Source organism: Pongo abelii, chromosome Y, assembly GCF_028885655.2.
Source record: "Pongo abelii isolate AG06213 chromosome Y, NHGRI_mPonAbe1-v2.0_pri, whole genome shotgun sequence".
In the NCBI taxonomy this organism is placed as follows: domain Eukaryota; kingdom Metazoa; phylum Chordata; class Mammalia; order Primates; family Hominidae; genus Pongo; species Pongo abelii.
In genome coordinates, this window is record NC_072009.2 from 13,296,038 (window position 1) to 13,321,448 (window position 25,411).

Genomic DNA, 25,411 nt, shown 5'->3' on the forward strand with positions numbered 1-25,411 from the left:
ATGCTTGATATTTGCTTCTTTTGATCCAGGTGATCTGAAAGGTATTTTCACTGGGGTGGTGGTCCTTTCATGTGTAATCTTACTAAAAGCTAATAGAAAGTACAGGACCAAACCGATTTTTATGGGGTTATGCAGACCCATCTAGACATTTTCAGTTTTTTTCTTTGAAATAATTAAGCTACATTAACCATATAAATATTTAAGACTAAAATTAGAATATGAGAAGGAAATAAGCAAATATAAATAATTGCTTACACTTCTGGAAATTCAGGGTCTTTAAAGTTGAAGTGGCAGAGGTTTTGTTCAGAGGATTACTCATAATTAGAATATAATTGATTTAGAGTATAAGATATGGGGTAGAGCTTTTAAAGGGATATGTTCAAGTTATTACATTAGTATTAGGGTGGCAGTTTAGATATTGTATTTATTATATAACATGGAGGCTTGATTGGGGGGGTCTTACAATTTTTAGGAAAATTACATCAATTGAGGGTTAGCTGTTAGAGTATTCATGGTGAAAATATAATTTTGGGGCTCTGACTTGGTTGCTTTTAGTCTCTTGTTTTGGGGGTTAGGCAAGGGTACATTTACCTAGGTTGATGGAAAAGTCAAAGATGGAGGGAGGAGGAGTTTGTGGATTTAATCAGAAATAGTTCTTTAAAGGGAGCTTATGTGCGTGAACGTACATGCATGAGCATATATGCCTAATGATTGTTATGTCCTTCAGGCATGAAGTAATTAAGAACTTATGTTTATTATGCTACTAGAATATTCAGTATATGCTCAGCTTCTCCAATTGATTTGGCAGGAATCAAACCTGAGTTTGTCTACAGCTCATTCGGCAGAAACCTGGCCTTCTGCTATGGTGAGTGATAGCATACCCTGAAGTTAAAAATACCAAGTGAATGACAGTGCTACCCTGACTGGTTAATAGGATGGTAGTCAGTAGTCTATCAAGATGTGTTATTTAAGAGTAACATGTGGCCAATCTTAGTTTAAAGGTCTTGAAGTAAGAAGCAGATGCCAGGCATAGTTTCAAAATAGTCAACCAGGAGTGAAGAGAATAGTACTCCTCAGCAAAATGATGATTTCACAGATGTTGGTAGATTAAGAGACCAGAATTTAGAAGGGGGCATCCATGTTGACAAGTGATTGCTTGACTGAAGCTTGCTATGTCTGATGAATGAATGTATGCACCATGTAATGTTAAGCATATATATTAGGAGTTACTGTTCATATGGATTAGATTTATATTGTACAGTCAATAATAAGTGTACCATGGTTGATTAAAGGAATTTTAATACATACTTATATGTATGTGGACTAGATTTGTAGTGTATCCTCATGTATGAATGTACTATATACCACTAAACACTTATAGAACTATATATTGTTCATGGGGGCTAGCAGTATTACACAAAGTACATACACAGCACTAATGTATTGATGCTAGTTGATCAATACTAACATAGTAGTTATAGTCTGTGCTGTGGAAAAAATCAGGGAGTAGTTCAATTATAATTTTAGCTTTGGATGTTGACAGTGAAGCAGGAATTCTTTTTCCTTGGGTTGTCCTGGGGAGGCAACAATCCATTTCTGATTAACAAGACCAGAGTATTAAATTATACTACAAGAGCATTTCCATTTAAGTAGTTTATTTTAAATTAGCATAGTGAGCAGTTTAGGGGTGAGGAAGATAGAGAAGTACATAATACATGCTGTCAGCTTGATGGCAATAAAAGTCTATTCGACTGGCTGTCCTTTGATTCATGTGAGTGTGAACAGGTAAGCCACTCAATTCAGAATAGGCATTGACTTAATGGCTGGAATATTATGCTTTGTTGTTTAGACCTGTGACATATGGGAATAACTGCTAGAATGAGATTGCAGAATACTTGGGTCAGTATGCTTCCTAGTTTGTTAGAGATAGATTATAAGATTGTGTATGAAAAGAAAAAGTACCAAACTGGCTTAATACAGGTTGGGGTATTGAAGGGGGTGGCTAAAGTGTAATTATCTGTGTTGCTCAGGAGTTCAGGCTAAAATAGCACTAGAGTTATTAGTAAAAGGAGATGAAAAATTAAACCTAGAATACATTTGGTTTCATGATAGGGGTGGAAAGTGAATTTTTCAGGGTCTGATGAAACACTGAAGGGTTGTTAGATCCTGTTTCATGCAAGAATAATAGGTGACTAGTTGCTAGAACTGTAATGTTGAAGGAAAAGTTGAAATGGTAGGCAAAAAATCATGTAAGCATGGATTTGTCAACTGAGAATCCACCTCAGATTCATTGTACAAGGTCACTTCCAATATATGGAAGGGCTGATAGTAGATTTATTATTACTGTAGTGCCTCAGAATGACATTTAGCCACATGGGATCATGTAACCTAAGAATGCTGTTGCTGTAGTTTTGAATAGGAGGATAACGCCAATATTTCAGTTTCTTAGGAGTAGAAATGGTCCACAGTATAAGCCTCAGCCAAAATGTATGAAGAAGTAGACGAAAAATGTTGAAGCTTTATTGGCATGAAAATAGCCGACCATTCAGCCATAGTTTACATCTTGGCTGATATGAGCAACTGAAGAAATTGGCAGTTGAGTTGTCTGAGGCATAGTCCATGGCAAAAAATAATCCTGTAGTGATCTGGAGAATTAGGCAGGCACCAAGGAATGACCCGAAGTTTTCTCATGTAGAAATGTTAGATGGTGTGGGAAGATCAATGGGTGAATCATTAGTAATTTTTATTAGCAGATGTGTTTTGAGGGTATCGGTCATTTGAGTTCTTACTGTTGAAGTACAATGATAGTTTTTCATATCATTTGTCATGGTTATAGTCCATGTGGGAATAGTGGCATATACTTTATTTTTACTAAATATTCTCTTGTTTACAGAGTTCGCAGGTTTTTCTTTGAATCTCTCCTCTATTTAAGGAGTCCTAGGGCTAACTATTAGTGGTGCTGTGGGTTGTGGTATTGTGTTGAATTTTGGTTTAGGTTTCATGGGGTTAATAGCCTTTTTGATTTATTTGGGTGGTATGATGGTTGTTTTTTGGTTATACTCTGGCTATGGCTATTGAGGAATATTCTGAAACATGAGGGTAAATTATTGACATTTGAGAGGCTTTATTGTTATGAGTATCAATAGAGATTATGTTGGTTCCATGAATAGTTGAGTATGATGGGGTGGTGGTTATGATTGAATTTTTAGTTATTTTTATTTATTTTTATATTTATTTTTGTTATTTTATTAATTATTATTATTAATAATTATTATTTTTATTATTATTATTTGAGATGTAGTCTCACTCTGTCTCCTAGGCTGGAGTGTAATGGTGCTATCTCAGCTCACTGCAAGCTACACCTCACGGCTCACACCACTCTCCTGCCTCAGCCTCCCAAGTAGCTGGGACTACAGGCATCCGCGACAAGGCCCAGCTAAGTTTTTTTTTGTATTTTTTTACTAAAGATGAGGTTTCACATGTTAGCCAGGATGGTCTCGATCTCCTGACCTCATGATCCAACTGCCTCGGCCTCCCAAAGTGCTAGGATTACAGGCATGAGCCACTGGGCCCAGCCACAATTGATTTTAATAGCACAGAGAGTTGGATAATTTTTGAGGGTAAGGGGGCAAGGTTTATGCATGAGGATTCTGTGGATGTGGCTGCCTCATCCAGGAGATTTAGGCCAAGTATCCAGGTGTTGAGAATTTTTGGCTTAAATTCTTTCCCATGGGTGCATTGTGACATATGGCAGGGTTATAATAATAATAACGTGACTCTTCAGCCTGGGCCTGGACAATGGGATTTTATCACGTATCTGTCGGCCTATTAGCAAGGTGATTTGTCTTTCTTTCCTGCATGTACTCTGCTCCCAGAGGACATTGTGAAATATCGTTTGACTTAACATGTAGGTAATTTGACTCCTCTCTCCTGCCTGGTTCTTGCTCACCAAAAAATTGTGACATACCGCTGACTGCAAAACCTAACTGTTGTGACTCTCCTTCATATTCTAGACCCTGCCAAGAGAGGGGGTTATTACATATTGCAGAGACCAGCACCTAGGTCGTGTGACTGTCCTGTTTTTCTTATTCCCTGATGACAGTGGGCTTGGTGACATATTACTTAAGACTCTACCCAGGTAATGTGATTCTTCTGACTAGGCCCAGCTTACAAAGGAGATTATACTGTATCACTGGCTCAGCACCAATGTGATGTGACTCTCCTGCCTTTTCCCTTCTCACAGGTGAAATTTTGACATATATCTGGGTTAAGCACACATGCAAAATAATAACTCTCATATCTGGACTCAGTCATTAGAGATATTTTGACTCTCATAGGAAGTCTTATGGCCATGGGTAAAATCCTGGGTTTATTACTTGGGTAAATTTCACAAAGGATTTTAACAGTCAGGTATATCATATAAAGCCTTAATAGTACTAAGAGTGTCATAGCAGAGACCAGCAATTAGGTGAGAATGTGACAGTCATATTTGCACCTAGCTGACATGATTGTCATCCTATGACATGAAGAGGGCCTAGAAATAATGTACAAAATCTCCCACATAAAAAGCAGTTGAAGGCTGAAACAATTACTCTCACACATGGATCTGAATCTTAGGTGGTTTGGTAACATTTGAACCATGATTCAGCACACTGTGGTGCTGTGACTCCCCTACTGGAACACAAACTTTAAATGGGATTGGGTGTTTTATATGTGGATCTTGCCCATTTTTGAGATTTTGATTTATTTACTTTCACCCAGCTCATAGAAAGTGTTGACTCACATACAGAAAACCAGGACTTGTGTGGGATGTGAAACTTATTTCCGAAACTTTCTGAGAGTGTGATTGGGACAGTTAACTTCACCCAGCATATGAATAATTTGACTCTCTTTTATAGGCCCAGACCACAGATGAAATTGTGCCATATGTGGAACAAACACCTAAGCAATATGTAGCACTTTCCATAGCTCTGCCTACAAAGCGCACTTTTATATGTCATGGGGACCATCACCCAGGTGATATTAATTATCTGCCTGAAACATGCTTACAAAAAGAATTGGGTCTTACATCTGTTGAGGAAACCAGCCCCACACCACTCAGCAGGTACCCCAAATCCAAGGGAGATGAAGGAGTTAGAAAAGAGACAGAATAAGTGTTTAAAAGGTGGGTCCAGGGGACCGAACATCGGAGGCTTGCTCAAGGCCCAGAGCTCTTCAGCTCCGCCTAATTTATTGGTTTACAATATCTTTGTTATTAGGGCAGATGGGAGTGATAGGAAGGAATGAGGAAAATGATTAATCGATGAAGGAGAATATGTGAGTCATTCAATATGATGTATAGCAGTGGGGGTTTCTGTGAATTTCCTTGAGCAGTGTGTCTAAATTACATAAGATCTTTAACTTATCGTGACTGAAATGGGTGGGAGTAGGTTTCAGGAGGAGCCAAGATATTAGATTTTACTCCACTACTTCATGGGAGTGTTATCTCCGTGAGCAACCTGTGGAATGCCACTGAGCAGTTTAGCTCTTGGGGCATAAACACATGAAGGCAATAAGGAGACTTCTGTCCTCAGAGGCCGCCCATGGCTCCCCGTGACTGTCTCATACAGGGGAGACCCAGAAACTCTTTCTCGCAATATCTAGATTTATCATGTAAGGAATGTGACTCCCTTCTACTGCCTTGGCCTTGCACTTACAGTGCATTGTGACACATAACTGAGTACTTCACCAAGGTAATATGATTTTTCTTTTGGGGCTCTGCCAAAAGGAAGCATTGTGAAATATCACTTGGCTTAGCACCTAGGTGATGTTTCTTTGCTTTTGCCTGGGCCCTGACCACAGGGAGATTGTTGCATTTTGCTAGGCCCAGCACCAAGATGAGGTCACTCTCCAGCCTTGGTACTGAACATAAGGGCCATTTTGACATATATATAGGCCAATTGCCTAGGTGAAGTGAGTCTCCTCTCTTGCCAAAGTCCTGTGCACAGAGGGGATTTTTATATTTCATTGAAACCAGCATCCAAGTGATATGACTACTCTGGCAGTGTCGGCCCCACAAGGTGAATTGTGACATCTCACTGGATATGCACCCAGATGTGATTTTCTTGCCTTCTCTCTGCTCACAGGTGATATTGCACCCTGTACCTGAGACTATAACAAAAGCCTAATATCAACTCATATGCCTAGAGCCAGGACATGTGCAGGATTGTGACTCTTATTCTTAACCTTTCTACAAGTGTAATTGTGAAATATCACTTTGCCCAGCTCCTGAATGATTTAATAATTATGCATAGGCATAACCCACAATGAGATTTTGATAAATACCTGGTGAATCACCTAGTTGATTTGACTGTTCTGTCTTCACATGTATTCAAGAGTGAGGGGATTGTATCATATTTCTGGACCAGTTATCTAGGTTACATGACTTTCCTCTCCTGCCTGTACCCTGATTCCTTTGGTAATTGTAACATTTCTAAACACTGCATCAAAATGATATGACTCTCTTTCCTGGACCCAGTCAACTGGAGCATTGTGACATATTTTTGGGCCAATCATTGAGGTGATATGACTCTCCTTTCCTGCCTAGACATTGCCCACAAGGGATATTGTGCCACAGAGATGGGCCTAACAAACAAGTTGTGTGACATTTCTTACAGGAACCTGCCTACAAAGAGAATATTGGAATATTTCTGGCTCAACATTTACATGATGTGTCTGTTCTGCCTGCTACATCACCACAGAAGGAATTGGAATATATACATAGGCATAGCTTATAGGCATAATAATGACTCTCACATGTGGACTGAGCCAATATTTTGATGCATAACTAGGTTTAGGGACATGTGTGATGTTGTGTAATACCTTCTTGTATAAAGATCACAAAAGATTACAACACTTAAACATATTTTATGAAGTCCTTAGGTTATATACACAGAGTCAAACCAGAGCTCAGCACACAGATGAAATAAAAAGTCTTGTATGCACACTATAGGGATTTCATCATCTCCTATGGATGAAGCCAACAGTCACACAGAAAACAGGACATGTGTGGTATTGCAAATCTCATCTTTGGAATTTTCTAATAGTGTAATTGTAATACAAATATTTGCCAAGCACCTGTGCAAACTGACTCTGCAGACATGTTCCAGCCCATATATCGGATAGTGATATTTACCAAGGCCATGCTAGAGCTGATGTGACTCTCTTGCCTGTGCCCTTCTCTCAGTAAGGATTGTGACATATTACTAGATCTAGCACCCAGACTATGTAATATTATTGCCTGAACCAAGCCCATCAAAATTATTGTAACATATATCTGTGTCCGCCTCATAAGTTATATAACTCTTCTCTGGATTGCGCCCTGCACAAAGAAAGAAGTGATGTATTTCAAGACCAGGTACACAGGAGGCAACTCTTTTGCCAGAGTCATGCCCAAAGGACAATGTGACATATCTCTGGGCCTATCAACTAGGTAATGTGGTTCTCCTGATTGTGTCCTGCCACCCTTGTGAGTGACATATTTCTAGGCCAGACACACAGGTGATGGTACTCTTTTGCCAGGGCTATGCTTCACAGAGGACATTGTGACATATCTTTGCACCTATCACCTAGGTGAAGTGACTTCTTTCTTGGGACCTAGCCACATATTCAGCAATATGTCACAATCTCTCTGGTGGTAATGGCCCAGACAAGAGAGAAGATATATCATCTAGGTTCTGAGCCAAGTGATATGTTATGAAGCATTGTATTTGCAGGATATCCCCTATCCCCCTAAAAAAAGAGTCACATCACCTGGTTTCAGTACCCAATTGTGTCAAAATACCCAATAACTGCAGGACCAAGGAAGTAGAAGAAAGTCATATGACTTACATGATAGACCTAGATAAAAGCCAAAATGCACTTTGTCAGCAGGGTTTAGGCCAAGATTTTATATCAGCTTGGTGCTGGTCTCAGTGATATATAAAAGCACCCTATGTTGCATTGCCAAACAAGGTGTTGTACATTGTGTAGCTGCTTGGGGCAAGTATGTTACAATTTGAACAGTGCTCTGGGCATAAAAAGCAGAGTCAAAACACTCAAATGCCTGGCAAAGTTCCACTTCTTAATCACACACTTGAAAATGTTCAAAAATAAGTTTCACAGTCTTATATAAGTTCTGGATTTGGGTGTGAAAGTCAACACCCCTGTGAGTTGGGTTGAAGTACAGGAGTCACAATCTTAATAATGGGAAAGATGCACATAAAAGAGCCCCAGTCCAACCTGAGATTGGGTTCCAGTGGGAGTATAAAAGCACCACAAGTCAATTGAATCATGGTTCAAATGTCACCAAAGCAATGTAGATCAGACTCATGCATGACAGTAACAATTTCAAGCTTCGACTGGTTGTGTGTGTAAAATTTAATACCTCATTCATAAGCTGTGTTCATGTTTGAGAATTATAATCATGTAATTTGGGTGTGCATCCAGGAGTCACAATTGCACTTGATTGCTGATGCCTGTTATGAAACTCTTTATACCACTCAGTTTTTATATGATATGCCTGAGTAGCATACTTTTATGTGAATTCTTACATGTGGGAGACCTAGTACATTAACCATGGCCATAAGAGTTGTTGAGAGTCTAAATATCCTCCTGGACTGGGGTGTAGGTATAAGACTTATTATTGTGTATATAAGGTTAATCCAGGTATATGTCACAATTTCACTTTTGCATAAAGAAAAGACAGAAGAGTTACATCATCTGATTGCTGAGCCAGGGATAAACGATAATCTCCTTTGTAGGCATGATCAGTCAGAAGAGTCATATTACCTGGGTACAGTCTCAAATAATATCACATAAGGCCACTAAACACAGGTTCAAAAAATAGTGCATAGTCACATACTCTATGTGCTGGGCTGAGCAATATGCAATAATTCCCTTTCTTAGCAGATTCCAGGACAAAGAGAAAAATCACATCACCTAGGTTATGCATCCAGTGGTATGTCACATTTTTTTCAGTGGTCAAGATCCAGGAAGGAGAGGAGAGTCACATTACCTAGATGCTATGCTAAGAGATATGTCACAGTGTCCCCTCTTAGCAGGGCACTGGCAGGAGAGACACATCACTTAGCTAATAGGCTCAGAGATACATAATAATACCTCCTGTTGACAGGGGCCAGGCAGAAGAATCACATTATTATGATTCCCACCCAGCGATATGTAACAATACACTCAACGAAATGAATTTTTTCCATAAAGTTTCAACACCTGGGTAGCAGGCTCAGTGATATGAGACAATCTCCTAATCTTTGAGGGTGACACCTTTAACTTTAGCTGAGCACGCATATTAGAGTCAAAATCTCACATGTGTGCTGGGCCAATATATGACACTCTCCACAACATCCGAGGGCTTTATTAAACCTACGTGAGAGTTGCAAACCTCTCTGAGGACTACATGCTCATATAGACTCATGATCTCATATATTTCCCTAAACTCAAGTTTGATGGTCAACATCTGTCCTATAGATGGCGTTAAGGGAGAAGACCCATTATTATGCCTTTGGATGGATCCAAAAATGAGTCATCATCACACTTGTGGCAAGATTCACATATAAAAGTTAAAATTCCAACTTTGTTCTGTATTCTCTTCTTAGACTTGGGACCACAAGAGTGGGCTTTGTAAATGTTGGATGGTGAAAACTTTTAATTTTACCTGAGTGTGTAATCAATACCCCCAATCTGAACTATTTGCTGGCCCCTGTTATGAAACTCTCTTCCACAAAAGAGTTCATACAATATAAGTTAGTTTTGTAATCTTGTGTGCGCTTTGTACAAATATGCAACCAAGGACCTTACCTATTGCCCTAAGCCTAATGATGAGAGGCAAAATATCTCCTATTGGCTGAATCCCAATATAAGTTTTATCATCATGGCTTTGAATTAAAGCAAATACATATCATAATCCCATATGTGGGCAAAAAACTAGGCAGGAGGGTAACATCTCTTAGATGCTGTGCCAGGCAATATGTCACAATGCCTTGTCTATGTAGGAAATAGAAAATTGGGTCACATTAACCGGGTGGTGCACTCAGCAATATGACACCATTCCAGATGTGGAAAAATGCAGCCAGGTTGTGAGAGCCAAAACACCTACATAATGGACCCAATATATGTCAAAATATCTTCAGTCATTCCAGCATGGGCAGGAGAGTCACATCATAAGGGTGTTGGGCCCAGAAATTATGGCAATATGCCATAATTTCTTCTTTATGCAAAATCCAGGCAGAAGAGTAACATCATCTGGGTGCTGGGCCCTGCAATAGGTCAAAATTTCTTTTTTGGGAGAATGGTTCAGGGAAAACTGTAGAGTCACATATCCTGAGCACTGGGCTCAGCAATGTGTCAAAAATACAACTATTGTGAATACCAAGGCAGAAAAAGTGTCACATCACTTAGGTCATGGGGTCTGTGGTATGTCCCAATGTCTACAATATGCAGGGCTCAGGCAGATGAGGAGAGTCATATCACCGAGGTGCCTCCCTAGGAACATGCCATGTACCATGTGGGCAGAGACCAGGCAGAAGAGACACATCACTTGGGTGCTGGGTCCTGAGGTATGTCACAAGCTCTCTTAGAACAGCACTCAGGCAAGAGAGTTATATAACCTAGGTGCAGGTTCTCTGCTTATGCTGCAATGCTCCATGTGGATAGGATCCAAGAAAGGAGTCACTTCACCTAAGTTATAGGCCCAGAGACAAGTCACAATGTTCTCTATGAAGGATAGACCTGGTAAAAAGGTACCTTCAGCTCTGTGCCTGGCCTGCAATATATCACTATCCTTATTTTGTTCAGGGACCATTCCAGAGAGGAGACTTACATTACCTATGAAGTGAACACAAAAACATGTGACTATAATTTTTGTGTGCATGTCAGAGGCAAGAATGTAACATCACCTGGGTGCTAGATCCAATGATATGTCACAATTTTTACTGAGAGAAAGGCCTAGGCAATAGAGTCACAACACCTTGACGTTGGGCTAAGTAGATATCACAATTCCATATATGGGCTGGAGACATTCTGGAGAGTCAAATTACACAGGCACTTGGCAAATATGTATATCAAAATGACACTGTCAGAAAATTTCAAAGTTGATATTTACAATACCACACATATCCTGTTTCATTTTCAAAACTGACTTCATTCTTGTGAGATATTCTTGTTGTCAGCTGGGTGTGCATACAAGAGTCACAATTTCAACTATGTGCTGAGCCCTGCTTTGCCTCTGTCTATGTAACCCAAAGACTTTGAAAAATATGTGTGTTATAATCTTTGGTGACCTTAGTACAAGAAGTGATCCAGAACATCAGGCATGACCCCAAACATAGTTACGAGTCAAAATAGTCTATATTAGCTGAGTCCACATATAAGAGTCATTGTCATGACTGTAATTCATGCCTAGGTATATGTTACAATTCTCTCTGTGGTTATGAAAAAGCCAGAACAGCCACATCACCTAAATACTGGGCCAGAAATATTCCAATATTTTTTTTGTAGTCAGGATCCTGTCAGAAATGTCACATAACTTGTGTGCTAGGTTCAGCTCTTTGGCCCAATGTCATTTTTGGGCAGTGTTCAGGTCAGAGAAGAGAGTCATATCACCTAAATAATGGCCAAAAATTTTGTCACAGTGCCTCCTGTTGAGAGGTCCTAGGCAAGAGATTTATATCATTTGGATTCAGTGCTTAGAAACGCTAAAATTACCAAAGGAAACAGTGTACAGACAGAAGAAGAGAGTCAGGTAACCTAGATGATGGGTACAGAAATATGTTACAAACCCCCTGAAGACATTAGTAAGATATCACAATCAAATACCTAAGGTACCTGACCCAGGTATTTGTCAAAATCTCATTTGTGGGATATACCTAGGAAGAATTATTAAATCACCTAGGAGTTGGACAAAGGTGTATGTCACATTTACACTTGTGGAAAGTTTTAAGATTAAGAATGACCATCTTGCACATGTCCTGGATCCTAGCATATGAGCTGTTATTAGGCTTTTGTTATGGTCTCAAGTATATGGAATCACCTGTGGCCAAAGAGAAGGCAAGAATTTATATCACCTATGTAGGTGTGGGTCCCATGAAATGTCAAAATCCACCCTGTGAAAAGGAACCTGGCAGAAGAGTTACATCAGCTGGATGCTGGTTTCAGTGATATATCAAAACCCCTACTGTGGGCATGAGTTTGGCAAGAGAGGAGACTCACTTCCCCTAGGCAATTTGCCTAGATATATGTCAAAATGGCCCTTATGTGCAGTACCAGTGCTGGAGAGTGACCTCACATTGGTGCTGGACAGAGCAATATGTCACAATCTTCTTGGGGTCAGGGCCCAGGCAAAAGTGAAGAAATATCCTGCACTTGCTCAGTCAAGTTATAGGTTACAGTTCTTCCTCTTGGCACAACCCAAAAATAAAAATCACGTCGCCTGGGTGCAGTACTCAGTTATGTGTCACAGTGTACTCTAAGTGCAGGGCCAAGCCAGTGGAAAGGCATGGCATCACTTTCATGGGGAACCTAGATATAAGACACAATTCTCTTTGTAGGAAGGTTTTGGGCAGATAATTCAGATCACCTAGGTGATTGTCCCAGTGATATAAAAAAGTGCTATTTTTAAGCAGACCCATGGAAGGTGTTATATATTTCTTAGATGCTTGTTCCATATATGGAACAATTTCATCTGTGGTCTAAGCCAAAAAAAATCGAGTCAAATTTATTTGTATGCTGGAAAAAGTTATGTGTCCAAATCACACTCTCACAAAGTTTCAGAAAACAGTTTCACATCTAAAACAAGTCCTGGTATTGTGTATGTAAGTCTGCTGGTTCTATAAGTTGGGTAAAAGTAGAGGAGTCACTATCTCAACAATGGGCAAAATCCGTGTATAAAATCCCCAATCCCACTTAAGGATTGTGTTCCTGTAGGGGAGTCACAGAATCACAGACATGCTTAATCATGGTAAATGTTAACAAACCACCTGTGAATCAGATCCATATATGAGAATATTTCAACCTTCAACTGCTTTTTATGTGTAAGATTTTGTACCTCATTCCTTGTTCCTGTTATTGTTTGAGAATGATAATTGTTTAGCTAGGTGTGCACACAAAAGTCATGTTCTCATCTGATTACTGGTCTCTGTTATAAAAATCTGTACCTTTAAAGCTGTATTTGATATATATAAGTGTTATAATCCTTCATGAATTTTATACAAGTGAAAAATCCTGGACTTTACCCATGGCCATGAGACTGGTGGTGAGAGTCAAAATATCTCTACTAGCTGAGTCCAGGTATCACAGTTATTATTGTACCTGTGTGTTTAACCCAGGTGTATGTGACAATTTTACATGTGAGCAGGGACCAGGCAGCAGAATCACATCACCTGGGTGCTGAGTCAGTAATACAGTATAATCTCATTTGTAGGCTGGACTCAGTTAGAAAAGTCACATCACCTGGGTATGGCCTCAAATAGTATGTCACCAAGCCTACTATAGACAGGGAGGAAGAAAAAGCAGAGAGTACCTCCACCTATGCACTGGGCTCTGCAATATGTAATAATCCACTCTATTGGCAAAATCTAGAATACGAAGGAGAGTCACATCACCTAGGTTTTGCAATTAGCGCTATGTCACAACATTTTTGGTGAGCAGGAAACTGGCAGGATAGGAGTCACATTACCTAGATGTTAAGTCACATGATATTTCACAGCGTACTCAGGGGGTAGGGAAGAGTGAGAAGAGACAAAGCACCTACTATATAGGTACAGAGATATGTGATAATATCCCTGTTTGCAGGATCAAGGCAGAACAGTCATATTGTTAAAATTCTAACCCAGCAATAAGTCACAATCCACCCATAGGAAAAAATTTAAGCCAAAACGTCTCAATACCTGGGTACAAGGCCTAGTAATATGCCAAATTTCTTTTCATTGAGGGCAACACCATTAACTGTGACTTTGGTGTGTATATGAGAGCCACAATCTCATGTGTTTCCTGGGTCATTGTATGACACTCTATAACATTCAAAGGCTTCATACAGCAAGCATGAGAGTTGCAAATCACTCTGAGGCCTACATCCACATATGAAGGTCACAATTGCAAATTTGTACTCAATTCACTTGAGTGACTCAGGACCTTAACAGTGGGCTTTGAACATGTAGAATGGTCACAACATTTATACATTATAAGTTAGTGTTGTAAAATTCTGTGAGATCAGTACAAACACGCAACCCAGGACCTCACCTGATGCACTAAGCCTAGTGATGAAAGGAAAAATATCTCCTGTTGACTGAATCCCAATATAAGTTAGACCTTCCTACCTGTGTATTTTAGTAAGGTTTATGTCGTAGTACAATTTGTGGGCAAAAAAACTAGGCAGGAGGGAAACATCACTTAGATGCTGTGTCAAGCAACATGTCACAGTGCCCTCTCTAGACAGGGTATACAAATTAGAATAACATTTTCTGTGTGCTGGATTAAGCAGTATGACACAATCCTACCTGTGGAAAAAACAGATAAGGGATGAGAGCCAAAACACCTACAGAATGGGCCTGGGATATGTAAAAATACCAGTAATATGCCATAATTCTCTCCACATGCAGGACCCAGGCAAAAAAGTAACATTAACTTGGTACTGGGCCCTACAATATGTCAACATTTTTGTTTGTGGGCATGGTTCAAGAAAAAAAAGGAAAGTTGAATAATGTAAGTTCTGTGATCAGCAATATGTCACAATCCCCTCATTTTAAAGACCAGGCAGAAGAAGAGAGTAACTTCACTTTGGTCATGGACTCAGAGATACACTCTAGTGTCCCCAGTAGGCAGAGTGCAGGCCACAAAGAGAGACATATCATCTATGAGCTTCCCCAGTTTCATGTCACAATCTAACATGTGAACAGAAACCAGGCCAAAGAGCCACATCACCTGGCTACAGCCTCAAGTAATATGTCACAATGCTCAATGTAGACAGTTTTGAAGAAAAAAAGAGGAGAATCACACCATCTAGGTACTGGGCTCAGTAATATGTAATAACTACCCCCCTCCACTTGACAGCTTCCAGAAAAAAAAGGAGAGCCATATCCCAGGTTTGGCACTCAGTGATTTGTCACCATTTCTTCAGTGTTTGGAATCAAGGCAGGAGCGGAGGGTCACATTACCTAGATGCTATATCTAGCTATATATCAGTTTCCTCTGTGGGTAGGGCACTGCAAGAGAGACATATCATCTAGCCAATAGATCTGGAGATATGTGAAAATATCCCCTGTTTGCAGTGCCCAGGCAGAAGAGTCATATTGTCATGGTTCTTACCCAGTGATATGCAACAATGCCCTTATGGAAAAAAAAAATTAAACAAAAAGACGCAACACCATGGTACTAGACCAAGGGATATGACACAATCTCCTCATTATTAAGAGTGACACCATTAACTGTTAGCTAGTTGTGTATATGACAGCCCAACCTCACATGTGCATTGGCAGTTGCATGACACTCTCTACAACATCTGATAACTTTATACATCCTGCATGAGAATTGCAAACCTCTCTAAGGCATACATGCTTATATGGACTGATAATCTTACACATTACCCTAAACCCAAGTATGATCATCAATATCTTTCCTATAGGCTGGTTTTAGGGAGGAGACCATTATTATGCCTGTGAGCTGGGTCCAGGAATGAGTCACCATCCCAGCTGTGACCAGATTCACTTATGAAAGTCACAATTCCAACTTGGTGCTTTACTCACTTGTTAGACTCAGGAACTCAACAATGGGCTTTGTAAATGTAGGATGGTAACATCTTTTACTTTTACCTGAGTATGTAGTCACAATCATAACTTTTTGCTGAGCCCAGTTATGAAACTCTCTGTATCCTCTGAGAAGTTTTTATGGTAAGTTATTGTTGTAAATTTCTGTAAGCTTTGTAAAAATATGCAATGAAGGACCTTACCTATTGACCTAAACCAAGTGGTGAGAGGCAAAATATCTCCTATTTGCTGAATCTGAATGTAAGCTTAATCACCATTCCTTTGAGCTGAAGCAAAATGTCATAATCTAATTTGTGGGCAAAAAAACTAGGCAAAAAGTTAACATAACTTTGATGTTTGTTAAGCAATATGTCACAATGCCTTCTCTAGGCATATTATAGGAAACTGGGTCACCTTAGTTGGGTGCTAGATTCAGCATTATGTCACAAAACCACATGTGGAAGAAACCCAGCCAAGTTATGAGAGCCAAAACACCTACATAATGGGCACAGGATATGTGAAAACACCTTCTGTGGTGGCAGCACAAGCTGGAGAGTCACACAGTAATGGTTCTGGGCTTAGCAATATGCAATATATCATAATTTCCTCTTTATGTGGAATCCAGGCAGAAGAGAACATCATCTGGGTGCTGGGCCCTGCAATAAGTCAAACAATTTTTTTTGTGGGCATGGCTTGGGAAAAACAGGAGAGTCACACATCCTGAGTGCTGAGCTCAGCAATGTGTCAAAATCTTCCTATTGTGAAGAGTGAGGCAGAAATAGAGAGTCATATCACTTAGGTCATGGGTACAGAGATATGTCCCAATGTCCCCAGTAGGCAGCACTCTGGAAGATGAGAAGGGTCATATTGTCTAGGTACTTCCTTATAAATATTTCACAGTGCAACTTGTGGGCAGAGGCCAGACAGAAGAGCCACATCACTTGGGTGTTGCATCCAGAGATGTGTCCTAAGGCTCTCATAGGACAACACCCAGGCAAGATAGTTACATCACCTTGGTGCAGGTTTTCTGCTTATGCCACAATGCTTCATGTGGGTAGGACCCAAAGAGGAAGTTACTTCACCTAAGTGATAGGTACAGAGATATTTCACAATGTCTTCTCTGAAGCAGAGACCTGGCAAAAGAGTACCATCACCTTTGTGCCTGTACTTGAAATATGTCAGTCTCCAGGTTGGCAGGGCCCAAGTGGGAGAGCCACGTAACCTAGGTGATAAACCCTGGTATATGTCACAATGTTCTCTCTTCTGGGCATGGCTCTGTCAAAAGTATACCCTCACCTATGTGCCTGACCTTGCAATATGTTACTATTCTTTCTTTGTGCAGGACCCACTTCATAAAGGAGAGTTATATCACCTATGACATGGGTACAGAAATATATCACAATAATTCTTTGGGACATGGGGCAGGCAAGAATGTAACATCACCTGGATGCTAGATTCAGAGTTATGTCACAATATTTACTGACAGAAGAGCCCAGGCAAGAGAGACACATCACCTCGAGGTTGGCCTAGGTAGATATTACAATCCCATACATGGGCTGAAACAAATCTGGAGGGTCAAATTGCACAGGTACTTTGCAAAGATTTATATTACAATCATGCCAACAAAAAATTCCACAGATGAGATTTATGATACCACATATGTCCTGTTTTCATGTGTGAAAGTTGGCTTCATCCATGTAAGATGATGACAGTGCTTACTGCGAGCTGGGTGGGCAGACAAAACTCTCAGTTTTACCTGTGTGCTGGGCCCTGCATTGACTGTATAATCCAAAGACAGTCCAAAGACTGTATAATCCAAAGACTGTATAATCCAAAGACTGTAAAATATGTGTGAGTGTTGTAATCTTTTGTGACCTTTGAACAAGAAAGTAATCCAGGACATCAGGCATGTTTCTAAACCTAGTTATAAGAGTCAAAATATCTTCCATAGACTGAGTCCACATGTAAGCGTCATTATCATGCCTGTAGGCCATGCCTAGTTGTATGCTAAAATTCCCTCTGTGGTCATAAAGCAGGCAGAATAGCCACATAATCTAAATGCTGGGCCAAAAATTTTCAAATGTTATCTTTGTTGGCAGGGTCCTGTCAGAAATTTCACATAACTTGTGTGGTAGATTTAGCTCTGTGCTATAATGTCCCTTGTGGGTAATGTCTAGGCAGAAGGGGAGAATCATACCATCTAAATGATGTGCCCAAAAATAGATCACAATGCCTGCTATTGACAGGGCCCAGGCAATACAGTCAAATCATTTGGATGCCGTGTTTACAAATGCTAAAATTACCAAAGGAAACAGGATACAGGCAGAAGAAAAGAGTCATATAACCTACATTATGGGTCCATATGGGTCCCCCTGGAGGACATTATTAAGATAGCACAGTCAAATCACCATAGTGCTTGTCCCAGGTACATGTCAAATTTCATTTCTGGGCTATAATTTGGCAGATACATTAAAACACTTAGGAGTTGGGCAAGGGTACATGTCACAATTACACTTGTGGAAAGATTTAAAAATAAGAATCACCATCCGGCACATTTCTGGTTTGAGACATATGAGTTGTTATTAGGCTTTTGTTATAATCACAAGTATATGGCACAATATCACCTGTGGCCAGAAAGAAGGCAAGAAAGTCACATCACCAACATGGGTGCAGGTCCACTGAGATATCACAATCCATCCAGGGCAGGATCCTGGCAGAAGAGCCACATCACCTGGATTATGCTTTCAGTGATATATCAAAATCCCTTCTGTCAACAGGAATTTGGCAAGAGAAAAGACTCACTTCACCTAGGCAATTGGCCTAGATATATGTCACGATACTCATGTGCAGTACCAAGGCTGGAGAGTGACCTCACTTTGGTACTGGGCCCAGCAATATGTCACAATTTCCCTGTGGTCAGGGCCCAAGAAAAGCAAAGAAACATCATCTAGCTGCTGAGCCAGGTGATATATTACATGGCTTCCTATTGGCAGAACACAAAAAAAGAGGATTACATCACCTGGGTGCAGTGCACAGTTATGTGTCACAATGCACTGTAAATGCAGGGTGGAAGCAATAGAAGAAATTCAAATCACTTACGTGATGGGCCTAGAAATAAGACACACTCCTCTTTGTTAGTAGATTTCAAGCAAATAATTCACATCACCAGGGTGATGATCCAAGTGATATATAAACGTGTCCTTTATGGGCAGAGCCACAAAAAGCGTTATATACTCTTTAGGTGTTTCTTCCATATATGGCACAATTGTATCTGTGGTATGGACCTAGAAAAGAGAGTCAAATTATTCTTGTGCTGATCAAAATTACCTGTCCCAATCACACTCTCAGAAAAGTTCAGATATAAGTCACCAATCCCACACAAGTCCTGGTTTTGTGTATGTGAGTCAACACTTTCTAAGTTGGGGTAAAGTAGAGGACCCACAATCTCAACTATAGGCAACATCCAGGTATAAGAGTTCAAATTCCACTTGAAGATTGTGTTTCATTTGAGGAGTCACAGCACCACAGGTGTGCTGAATTATGGTTCAAGTGTTACCAAACCACCTGCGAATCAGATCCACGTATAAGAGTAATTATTTCAACCTTCAACTGCTTTTTTTGTGTGTGAGATTTAGTACCTCATTCCTAGGCCCTATTTCTGTGTGAGAATGACAATCCTGTTAGCTAGCTGGTGCATACAAGACCAGCTAGTTGCTGGTCTCTGTTATGATGCTCTTTGTACCATTAATCCTTTATATGTTACACCTAAGTGTTATAATCTTTTGAGAACTTTATACAAATTTAAAACCAAGAACTTTACCCATGGCTGTGAGAGTGGCTTTGAGAGTCAAAATATCTCTACTGGCTGGGTCCAGGTATAATACTTTTTATTGTGCATATTTGCTTAACCCAGGCATATTTTATTATTTCAACTGTTAGCAAGGACAAAGCAGGAGCGTGTTACACCTGGCTGCTGAGCCAGTGATATAGTATTTTCTCATTTGTAAGCTGGGCCTAGCCAGAAGTGTCACATAATCTGGGTACAACCTCAAATAATATGTTGCCAAGCCCACTAAAGACAGGATAGAAGAATAAGAAAAGTGTTTGCCAGGTGCGGTGGCTCATGTCTGTAATCCCAGCACTTTGGGAGGCCTAGAGGGTGGATCACATAAGAGTTTGAGACCATCCTGCCCAACACAGTGAAACCACATCTCTATTAAAAATACCAAAAATTTAGCCAATCATGGTGGGGAGCTCCTGTAATCCCAGATACTTGGGAGGCTGGGGAAGGAGAATTGCTTGAACCTGAAAGGTGGGGGTTGCAGTACATCGTTATTGCGCCACTGTACTCCAGCCCAGGCCACAGTGCAAGACTCTGTCTCAAAAATAAAAATAAAAAAGCACGGGGAGAGCCATGAGTCACTTTACTTAGGTGCTGAGCTCTGCAATATGTAATAACCCCCTCTCTGGGCAGAGTCTAGAATATGAAGGAGCAGCATATGACCTAAGTTTTGCAAATAGTGGTATATCACAATTTCTTTGGTGACGAAGACCCAGGCAGGAGAGAGGAGTCATATTACGAGGAAGTTAAGTCACATGATATTTCTCAATGTCCTCTGGATCAAGAAATGAGCCACCATCTCACCTGTGGCCAGATTCACATATGAAGCTCATAATTCCAACTTTGTACTGTATTCTCTTCTTAGACTCGGGACCACAACAGTGGGCTTTGTAAATGGTGGATGGTGAAAACTTTTAATTTTATCTGAGTACATAATTGAGACTCCCAATCTGAACTATTTGCTGGCCCCTGTTTTGAAACTCTCTTCCACAAAAGAGCTCATACAATATAAGTTAATTTTATAATCTTGTGTGCGCTTTGTACGAATATGCAACCAAGGAACCTTACCTATTGCCCTAAGCCTAATGATGAGAGACAAAATATCTCCTATTGGCTGAATCCCAATATAAGTTTGATCATCATGCCTTTGAACTGAAGCAAATATATATCATAATTCCATATGTGGGCAAAAAACTAGGTAGGAGGGTAACATCTCTTAGATGCTGTGCCAGGCAATATGTCACAATGTCTTCTCTAGGCTGGGTATAGGAATTAGAGTCACAAAAACTGACTGCTGGACTCAGCGATTTGACACCAACCAACATGTGGAAAAAAAAAAAACAGCCAAATTATGAGAGGCAAAAGACCTAACTAATGGGCTCAGGATATGTCAAAATACCTTGTGTGGCTGTGGCACAGGCATGAGAGTCACATTATTAGGGTGCTGAGTCCTGCAATATGGTATAATTCTTTTCAGGACCCATGAAAAACTGTCACATTATCTGGGTCCTAGGCCCTGCAATGAGTCAAAATTTCTGTCTGTGGACATGGTTCAAGAAAAAAGGAGAGTCAAATAACCTGAGTGCTGAGCTCAGCTATATGTCACAATCCCCCAGTTGTAAAGATTAGGCAGAAAATTAGAGTCCACTTTGCTTAGGTCATGGGCACGGAGATATATACCAGTGTCCCCAGTAGGCCGGGCCCAGGCAGAAAAGGAGAGTCATATCGTCCAGGTGTTTCCCTAGTTACACAAGCTAACACATGGGCTGAAAGCAGGCAAAAGAGCCACATCAGTGGAGTACAGACTCAAGTAATATGTCACCATGCCCCGTGTAGACAGGTTTGAAGAAAAAGAAGGGAATCACACCATCTTGGAGCTAGACTCAGCAGTATCTAATAATTATTTCTCTTGTCAGAGTCTAAGACAAAGGGGAGAGTAATGTCACCTAGGTTTTGCACTCATTGGTATGTCACAAATTCTTCAATGAGCAGGATCCAGGCAGGAGAGGAGAGTTACATTATTTTGATGCTATATCTAGTGATATGTCACATTGTCCCCTTTGGATAGGGCACTGGCAAGAGTGCCAATAGGCCCAGAGATATGTGAAAATATCCCCTGTTTAAAGGTCATTGGCAGAAGAGCCACAATATCATAATTCTGACAAAGTGATATGTAACAATGCCTTTATGGAAAGAAATTTAAACCAAATAGTCTCAACACTGGTGCAGTAGACCAAGAGATTTGACACACTCTTCTCATAGTTAATGGTGACACCATTAACTGTTAGCTAGTTGTGTATATGACAGTCACAATCTCAGGTGTGTGCTGACCATTATATGGCACTCTCTACAACATCTGAGAAATTTAGAAAACATTAATGAGAATTGCAAATCTTTCTGAGGCCTACATGATATTATGGGCTTACAATCTTATATACTGCTCTAAACTCAGGTTTGACAGTCTACATCTCTCTTATGTGCTGGCTTCAGAGGTTAGAGAACTATTATTCCTGTCAGCTGGGTCCAGAAATGGGTCACACGCCACCTTTGCCCAAATTCACTTATGAAAGTCACAACTCCAAGTTTGTGCTGTATTCACTTATTAGACTCAGGACCTCAACAATGGGCTTTGTAAATATAGGATGGTAACAACTTTTACTTTCACATGTGTGTGTAGTGGAGAGTCACAATTTTAACTTTTTGATGGATGCTGTTATAAAACTCTCTGTGCCACTTGAGAATATGTTTATGTAAGTTAGTGTTTTAATCTTTTGTAAAGTTTGTACATATATGCAATAAAGGACCTTACTTATGGACCTAAACCTAGTGGTGAGAGGCAAAATATCTCCTCTTGGCTCAATCCCAATATAAGGTTGATCATCATGAATTTGAACTGAAGAAAGGTATTTGTCATAATCCCATTTGTGGGCAAAAACTAGGCAGCAGGTTTACATCACTTAAGTGCTTTGCCATTCAGTATATCACAATGCCCTCTCTAGGCAGCGCCTAGGAAAGAGGGTCACTTTAACTGAGGGATTGAGCCAGGAATATGATACAACCACACACGTAAGAAACCCAGCCAAGTTACGAGAGCCAAAACACATACAGAATGGATCAAGGATATTTTAAAATATCTTCTTTGGTTCTGCCACAGGCAGAACAGTCACATTCATAGGTTTCTGGGCCAAGCAATATTCAATAATTTCCTGTTTAGGCATGACCTAGGCAGAATAGTGACATCACCTGGGTACTGGGCCCTGAAATATGCCAAAAGTCTTGTACATGGACGTTGTGCAATAACAAGATGAGAGTTACATTACCTAAGTGCTGAGTTCATCAATATGTCACAATCTTTTCATTGTAAAGGCCCAAACAGAAGTAGAGTCACATTACTTAAGTCATAGGCTAAGTGATATGGCCCAATATCACCAGTAGACTGGGCTGAGGTATAAAAATAGAAATATATCACTTACGTGCTCCTTTAGGTATATGTCACAATTTAATATGTGGGCAGAAACTAGGCTCAAAAGCCACATCACCTGGTCCTGGGTCCTAAGATATTCACCAATCCCCCTTAGAAAAGGGCCCAGGCAAGATAGTTACAGCACCTAGGTCAGGTTCCACCCTTACATCACAATGCTCCATGTGCACAGGGCCAAGCTGTAAGTCAAATCACCTAGCTGATAGGCCCAGTGATATGTCAGAAAGACTTCCTTAAACATGGCCTGGGCAAAAGAGTACCATCACCTTTTTGCCTGGCCTAGCACTATATCACTATTCAGGGGGCAAGTCGCAAGCAGAAGAGCCATATCACCTACATGATAGGCCCTGTGATACGTCAAAATGCCATCTTTTGAGCATGGCCTTGGCAAAAGAGTATCCCCACTTGTGTGTCTGCTCTAGGAACATGTCACTATTCTGCCCTCTGTACAGGGCTCATTTCAGAAAGGAGAGTTACATTTTCTAAATGATGGACCCAGTGATATGTCACAATAATGTCTGTGGGCATGGTGCAGGCAAGAATGTAAAGTCACTTGGGTGCTGGACCCAGTGATGTCATAATTCATATTAAGAACCGGCCCCAGGCACAAAAGTCACATCACTTCAAGGTTGGCCCAGGTAGATATCAAAATTCCATATATAGGCTGAAACTAGTCTAAATAGTAAAATCACACAGGTGCTTGGCAAAGATTTATATCATAGTAATGACGGAATAAAATTCTAGGCATTAGTTTTACAATATCACACATATTCTGTTTTCACTTAGGAGAGTTACCTTTAACCATCTATGATGGCAAAATTCTTACTGTCAGCAGAGTGTGCATATGAAACTCTCAATTTTCTACGTGCTATATCCTGTTATGATACTCTCTATACAACACAAATATGTGTAAGTGTTGTAATCTTCTGTGACATTTTTAACAGTAGGAGACCCTGGACAACACTCATGTCCCTAACCCTAGTTATAAAAGTCAAAATTTCTTCTACTGGCTGATTCCACATGTGAGACTCATTATCATTCCTGTTAGTCATGCTTAGGTATATGTCACCATCCCCTCTGTGGTTAATAAACAGGCAGAATGAATATATCACTGAAATCCTAAGACAGAAATATTCCAATATTCTTGCTGTAGGCATGGCCCTAAAATTAAAGCACAAACTAGGTACTAGGCCCAGCTCTATGGAATAATGCACCTTGCAGAGAGCATACAGGCAGGAGAAGAGAGTCATATCACCTAAATGATTGGACCAGAGATATGTCACAATGCCTCCTGTTGAAAGGGTCTAGGCAAAAGAGTCATGTAATTTGGATGCAGTGCTTAGAAATGCTACACTTTTCACTGGAAACAGGATTCATGTAGGATAGGAGAGTCACCTAACCTAGATGATGGGTCCAGAGATATGTTCTGATCCATTTTAAGACAAGACAGTCAAATCACCAAGGTTTTTGGCCCAGATATATGTCAAAATGTCATCTGCATGCTTTAATTAGGCAGGATTACTAAATCACTCAGGAGATGGGCAAAGGTAAGTGTCAAAAAACACCTGTGGGAAACAGGTGTTATTTCCCATGGAAACAGGTGTTATTTTGAATATTTGAAAACAGAATATGTGTGATATTGTAAAACAAATGTTCAGAAATGAGAGTCACCATCCTGCTCCTGTCCTGGTGCCAGGTACAAGAGTCATTATCAGGCTTTTTATCTTGTTTCAGGTATATGGCACAATATCATCTGTGGGCTGGGAGAAGAAAGGAAAGCCACATCACCTGAGCGGGTGCTGGTTCAGTGAAATGTCGCAAACCTTCTTGTGGGCAGGACTCTGGAAGAAGAGTTACATCACCTGGCTGCTGGTTTCAGTGATATATCTAAATCCCACTTGTAGACAGGGATTAGGCAGATGGGGATACAAATTTCTCCTAGGTAACTGGCTTGGGTATATGTTACAATGGCTCCTATATACAGGACCAAGGCAGGAGAGTGACCTCTTGGTCACCATGGTACTGGGTTCAGCAATATGTCACAATATCTCTGGTGGTCAGTGCCCAGACAAGACAGAAGAATAAACACCTATATGCTGAGACAAGTGACATGTTACAAAGCTTCCTATTTGCAGAACAACCCACAAAAAAAGAGTCATATCAGCTGGTTGTGGTGCCCAGTTATGTGTCACAGTGCACCATAAATGAAGGGCCAAGGCAGTAGAAGGAAGTCACATCACTTATGTGATGGACTTGGATAAAAGCCACAACGCTCTTTGTAAACAGGGTTCTGGACAAAATTTTACATCAGTTGGG

The 25,411-nt window shown here is 40.3% G+C and overlaps 1 long non-coding RNA gene across 1 annotated transcript in view; it reads left to right on the top strand.

The window, feature by feature from the left end:
- Window positions 1-25,080, top strand: part of LOC129053118 (uncharacterized) — a 42,106-nt gene extending 17,026 nt beyond the window's left edge. Inside the window, exon 3 of the long non-coding RNA XR_008518230.1 lies at window positions 24,830-25,080. This is a non-coding gene — a long non-coding RNA (uncharacterized LOC129053118). The remainder of the gene's footprint in view (window positions 1-24,829) is intronic.
- Window positions 25,081-25,411: the final 331 nt, after the last annotated feature.